The 6,311-nt window shown below is 30.5% G+C and overlaps 1 protein-coding gene across 2 annotated transcripts in view; it reads left to right on the forward strand.

Moving 5' to 3' along the window:
* Positions 1 to 593: 593 nt before the first annotated feature.
* LOC107008527 (uncharacterized protein C227.17c) overlaps positions 594 to 6,311 on the forward strand; it is an 11,696-nt gene continuing 5,978 nt past the window's right edge. The window contains exon 1 of one of the 2 annotated variants that reach the window (XM_027915026.1): positions 594 to 853. The gene's annotated coding sequence lies outside the window, so the exon portion shown is untranslated. The remainder of the gene's footprint in view (positions 854 to 6,311) is intronic. The other variant, XM_015207608.2, reaches the window with a different exon arrangement.

A 6,311-nucleotide genomic window follows, 5' to 3' on the forward strand; every position in this document is an offset into this window, starting at 1 on the left:
TTAACTAATAAACTCGATCTCAAGAGATGAGTTTATATTAAAGTTGATATATTTAAATAATATCAATTTCACGATATCGATATTTATTAAATATTTTTATAAATAATTATTTAAGGGAAAAGACTCAAATATGACATTAAACTTTTAGAAAAGGCTCATTTATACCATCAGTTAAAAGTTTGGCTTATTTATGCCACTAATGTTAAAGAAAAGACTCATTCATGTCATTATTTTTTAAAAGTGGTTTTGCAAAACTATTTTTGACACGTGTCAAATTGTATTCGGTCACGTCATCAATTTTTTAATTAAAAATAATAATTCTAAAGAAAAAAATTGAATTTAATTTTTTTGACTTTTTTTTATTTAAAAAATTGATGACGTGATGAAATACAATTGGACACGTTATTAATTTTTTTAATAAGAAATTAAAATTCTGAATAAAATTGAATTAATTTTTATTTGATTTTTTTAATTAAAATAATTGATGTGTGACTGAATTTCAACTAAACATGTGTTAAAAATAATTTTGCAAAATTACTTTTAAAATATAATGACATGTCGTAGTTCTCTTTTTGGTATCATTTTAATCCTTTCCACAGTATTAAATAGATTTTTATTTTTCTCAAAATATCCTAGGTATCTCTTTCACTCCTCTATCACGCCCACCCAACCCCGATCCAACCCTGACCGGCGCCCATCCCACCCATTCCGACCGGCGCTGCATAGATCAGCAGCAGCAGGAGGTCGCGCCACCTTCCCCGACTGGAGCGCCGTGCGCTTCGATCAGCAGCAGCAGCAGGTCGCAGCATCACCGCAGAGGCGGCAGCAGCAGCAGCAAATTCCGGCAGATTAGGTAATGTAATCAAGCTCTTTTATTGTAATTATTTTATAGGGTTGGATGATATTATTATTAGCATGTATTGCTGGAAGTTTGGATAAAAATAATAAACAAGTGTCATCAATAGGTTGGGTTGAACAAATTGAAGGGTTAATTCAATTGAATTTGGTTGTTGTTCAATGTGGATCCTTTAATTGAGTTTATACACTTTAAAATTTGAACACTTAAATGTGTTCAATTGAGTTTGATTGCTCACTTGTTCTCTTTGATTAACTGTTAAGTGCCAAACTTTCCCCATAAGGATGTTGATTTTGGCAAGTTGGACAGTCAATATATTGAAAACGGTTAGAGAATGTTAGTGCATGTTGAATTTTTGTCTAAACTAGTATGTTGCTGTTACAGAGTATCTATGTTTCAGTTGCTCTAATAAACTAGTGACAGTTGCTCTAACAAACTAACCAATACAACACATGCCCATGTCATCATATACAATTCTACCTTTCCAATATTGGACAGTCATACCAATTACATGTGTATGCCTTACAATTCTAACATATACATTACAATAACTAGTGGAAAAAAGAGAGGAAGTATTAAAAATAGGAGAAACCTATTTTGAATTATCAAGAAAACGAAAAAACAACACAAACTTGTTCACTAACTGTCAACTGTTAATGTTAATAATGACTGAAATCTCTCTATGATGACCACTAAAGAAATTTTCAAATGTTTCTTTTCGCGCTATGCAACTGAGGAAGCTCAACATCTAAAAAAGTTGATACAAGACTATACTACTTCTTTCATCAAATAGCAGATAAGGTTTGGTGTTTCTAAATTTTTAAAGTTCAAGTACAACTGTTTTTTATAATGTGTTTGTGTCCATCTAGTATTGATACTTAGCTTTAATTTTGTGATAGTTTATTTGTGTCCATCGAGTGTTTGTTTAGCATAAGTACCAACACTAGTTGATCCCATTGATTACAAAATTGATTTTCTTGCAAGATCGATTTGTGCCCATCTAGTGTTGACACTAAGCTTTAAATTTAGAAATAATATATTTGTTAAGCATAAGTACCAACACTAGTTGATCCTATTGATGACAAAATTGATTTTGCTACAAGATTAATTTGTGTTCATCTAGTGTTGATATTAAGCTTTAATTTAGGAATAATGTGTTTGTTAAGCATAAGTACCAATGCTAGTTGATCCTATTGATGACAAAATTGATTTTCTTGCAAGATCGATTTGTGTCCATCTAGTGTTGATATTAAGCTTTAATTTAGGAATAATGTGTTTGTTAAGGATAAATACCAACACTAATTGATACTATTGATGACAAAATGGATTTTCTTGCAAGATCAATTTTTGTCCATCTAGTGTTGATATTAAGCTTTAATTTAGGAATAATGTGTTTGTTAAGGATAAATACCAACACTAATTGATACTATTGATGACAAAATGGATTTTCTTGCAAGATCAATTTTTGTCCATCTAGTGTTGATATTAAGCTTTAATTTAGGAATAATGTGTTTGTTAAGGATAAATACCAACACTAATTGATACTATTGATGACAAAATGGATTTTCTTGCAAGATCAATTTTTGTCCATCTAGTGTTGATATTAAGCTTTAATTTAGGAATAATGTGTTTGTTAAGGATAAATACCAACACTAATTGATACTATTGATGACAAAATGGATTTTCTTGCAAGATCAATTTTTGTCCATCTAGTGTTGATATTAAGCTTTAATTTAGGAATAATGTGTTTGTTAAGGATAAATACCAACACTAATTGATACTATTGATGACAAAATGGATTTTCTTGCAAGATCAATTTTTGTCCATCTAGTGTTGATATTAAGCTTTAATTTAGGAATAATGTGTTTGTTAAGGATAAATACCAACACTAATTGATACTATTGATGACAAAATGGATTTTCTTGCAAGATCAATTTTTGTCCATCTAGTGTTGATATTAAGCTTTAATTTAGGAATAATGTGTTTGTTAAGGATAAATACCAACACTAATTGATACTATTGATGACAAAATGGATTTTCTTGCAAGATCAATTTTTGTCCATCTAGTGTTGATATTAAGCTTTAATTTAGGAATAATGTGTTTGTTAAGGATAAATACCAACACTAATTGATACTATTGATGACAAAATGGATTTTCTTGCAAGATCAATTTTTGTCCATCTAGTGTTGATATTAAGCTTTAATTTAGGAATAATGTGTTTGTTAAGGATAAATACCAACACTAATTGATACTATTGATGACAAAATGGATTTTCTTGCAAGATCAATTTTTGTCCATCTAGTGTTGATATTAAGCTTTAATTTAGGAATAATGTGTTTGTTAAGGATAAATACCAACACTAATTGATACTATTGATGACAAAATGGATTTTCTTGCAAGATCAATTTTTGTCCATCTAGTGTTGATATTAAGCTTTAATTTAGGAATAATGTGTTTGTTAAGGATAAATACCAACACTAATTGATACTATTGATGACAAAATGGATTTTCTTGCAAGATCAATTTTTGTCCATCTAGTGTTGATATTAAGCTTTAATTTAGGAATAATGTGTTTGTTAAGGATAAATACCAACACTAATTGATACTATTGATGACAAAATGGATTTTCTTGCAAGATCAATTTTTGTCCATCTAGTGTTGATATTAAGCTTTAATTTAGGAATAATGTGTTTGTTAAGGATAAATACCAACACTAATTGATACTATTGATGACAAAATGGATTTTCTTGCAAGATCAATTTTTGTCCATCTAGTGTTGATATTAAGCTTTAATTTAGGAATAATGTGTTTGTTAAGGATAAATACCAACACTAATTGATACTATTGATGACAAAATGGATTTTCTTGCAAGATCAATTTTTGTCCATCTAGTGTTGATATTAAGCTTTAATTTAGGAATAATGTGTTTGTTAAGGATAAATACCAACACTAATTGATACTATTGATGACAAAATGGATTTTCTTGCAAGATCAATTTTTGTCCATCTAGTGTTGATATTAAGCTTTAATTTAGGAATAATGTGTTTGTTAAGCATAAGTACCAATGCTAGTTGATCCTATTGATGACAAAATTGATTTTCTTGCAAGATCGATTTGTGTCCATCTAGTGTTGATATTGAGCTTTAATTTAGAAATAATGTGTTTGTTAAGGATAAATACCAACACTAATTGATACTATTGATGACAAAATTGATTTTCTTGCAAGATCAATTTGTGTCCATCTCGTGTTGATATTAAGTTTTAATTTAGGAATAATGTGTTTGTTAAGCATAAGTACCAACACTAGTTGATTCCATTGATGACAAAATTGATTTTCTTTCAATATTGGAGTTTGATTATGACTGGGATTTGGGCGTTTGTGTGTTGAGGCTGTGGGTCTGGGCATTTGTGTGCTGATGCAGATGCTCAAAATCAAAAGGAGGAGGGAGAGTTGCCTTTTGTTCTTTGTTATTTTGATTTTCCCTTTTTTGCTTTGTCTGGTTATAGCTAATCTGTATATAGGGGAAAACATCAAGCTTCGAGGGATGGTGCTATGAATCTACTTATTTTTTAATGTAAATAATTTGAAGGTGGTGCATGTGGATGTTGTTGCTTTTCGAAGACTAGGTTGTATGTCATTTAGCTTTATCCATGTTCATCTAGTTTATTCTCTATCATGCCTTTGGTCCTAGCCTTTAGCTTAGGAGGATTTGAAGAGAGTATAGGATTGTGGATAATCCTGTTCCTTCTTCTTTTGTATTGTACCTTTTTCCTTCTTTTCCTTTGTTCTTCACTTCAAAGTCAAGTTGCATCTTGTCCATTTGGACACTACAACCTTGGTTAATTGAAATAATTTAGTACTCCCTCTATTTATTTGATGCGTCATAATTTTTAGGCACGTTTAAAGAAGAATGCTATTCATATGTATTTATAGAACAGATTTATCTGCTTATGTATCCAGTTTGTCACTTGATTATTTCTACTCTGCTTGTTCTCATTCACTTGTTTCCACCTTTCTAATGTTTAGATCAATGGGAAATTCTTTTATTTTTTCTAGAATAAAAATAGGAAGATTGCTACTTTGATTAAAAGAAAGAGGAAGAGTCATTCCAGAGATGAACCTGACTTATTGATGATGAATTTAAACCATAAGAATTGGAAATAAAATATGCTTTTCGTGTCGATTCCACCCATCTATTGATACCATTTGGATTATTTACGCTGATACCCCATGCCTAAAAGTCTGACGGCCTGAGTTGCTGGACAATGTGTTTACCATTCTGCACTTTCTGGTTTTATAGTTTACACTCCTTATTCGACTTGAGGTTCAAGAACGAGGAGAATGAGGAAAAATTCAAAGAAGAAAGAGATAGTGACTAATGTATTAATCTCTCCGTTTCAAAAAGAATGACCTCCTTTCCTTTTTAGTCTGTTAAAAAAGAATGACCTCTTTCTTTTTTTGGTAACATTTTAACTTTAGTTTTCCACGTGGCATGTTTAAGGCCACAAGATTAAAGAACAATTTTGTACATTTGGCATAACTTAATTTAGGACCACAAGATTCAAAAGTTTCTTTATTCACTTAAACTCCGTGTCAAGTCAAACTAAGTCATTCTTTGTGAAACGGAAGGAGTAATAAAATATGCTATTGTATCTTCATTGTATTCTGTTTGTAGTAGTCCTCGTCGTAATATTAATATTTTAGTAGTTTCTTTTCAATGTAGGATGATTAAAATCAAAGATAGCTAGCATAGTTATCATTTCTTTGTCATAATATTATCATTTCCTTAGTTTCTGCTAAATAGCAGATTCATTGCCTCCAATGTCTATTCGTGACAATAGTTAAAATTGGTTGCACTAATGCCCATCTTGAAGTGAATTCCCTTTAATTATTATCCTTTTGGTTCTCTTCAGAACATGGAGAGGAGTATTGTTCTTTGTGCTTTTTATTGGTTTCTTCTAGTTGTAGTTTTCTTAATTTCTATCTTAACTGATTTTTAGACAGATGGAAACTGCAATGCTAAGCCAGGAGATGCTGATTTATGTAGCAGCAGTTAATATCATATAACTTTGTTATAGACCTTAATCATTCAGATCTATTTAGACCTATAAGTGATTGTATAATAAAAAGGACACATAATGTTTAAGATCTAAATAAATTTTATTGGAGAGAGAAGGAACATTAGATATGAATATGTATCATTTAGATCTTAAACATTATGTGTGTTTTCTAATGCTCCTACCTAATGTTCCTTCTCTCTCCTGGGAACAGTGGGTGATTATTGGAGTTTTTCAAGTTTCCACTCACAAAACGTGAATTTTGTTCTCATGTAAATATCACTTTTTATCTTAACTTCAAGTATATCTTTCCTTTTTTCCTTTCAAATCTCAACCAATTTATGTTCAAATGCCTGTTTAATATGGTTTGTTTGTTTGTGTGTGTGGGTGGGGGGA

Source organism: Solanum pennellii, chromosome 1 (genome assembly GCF_001406875.1).
Source record: "Solanum pennellii chromosome 1, SPENNV200".
NCBI classification, from domain to species: domain Eukaryota; kingdom Viridiplantae; phylum Streptophyta; class Magnoliopsida; order Solanales; family Solanaceae; genus Solanum; species Solanum pennellii.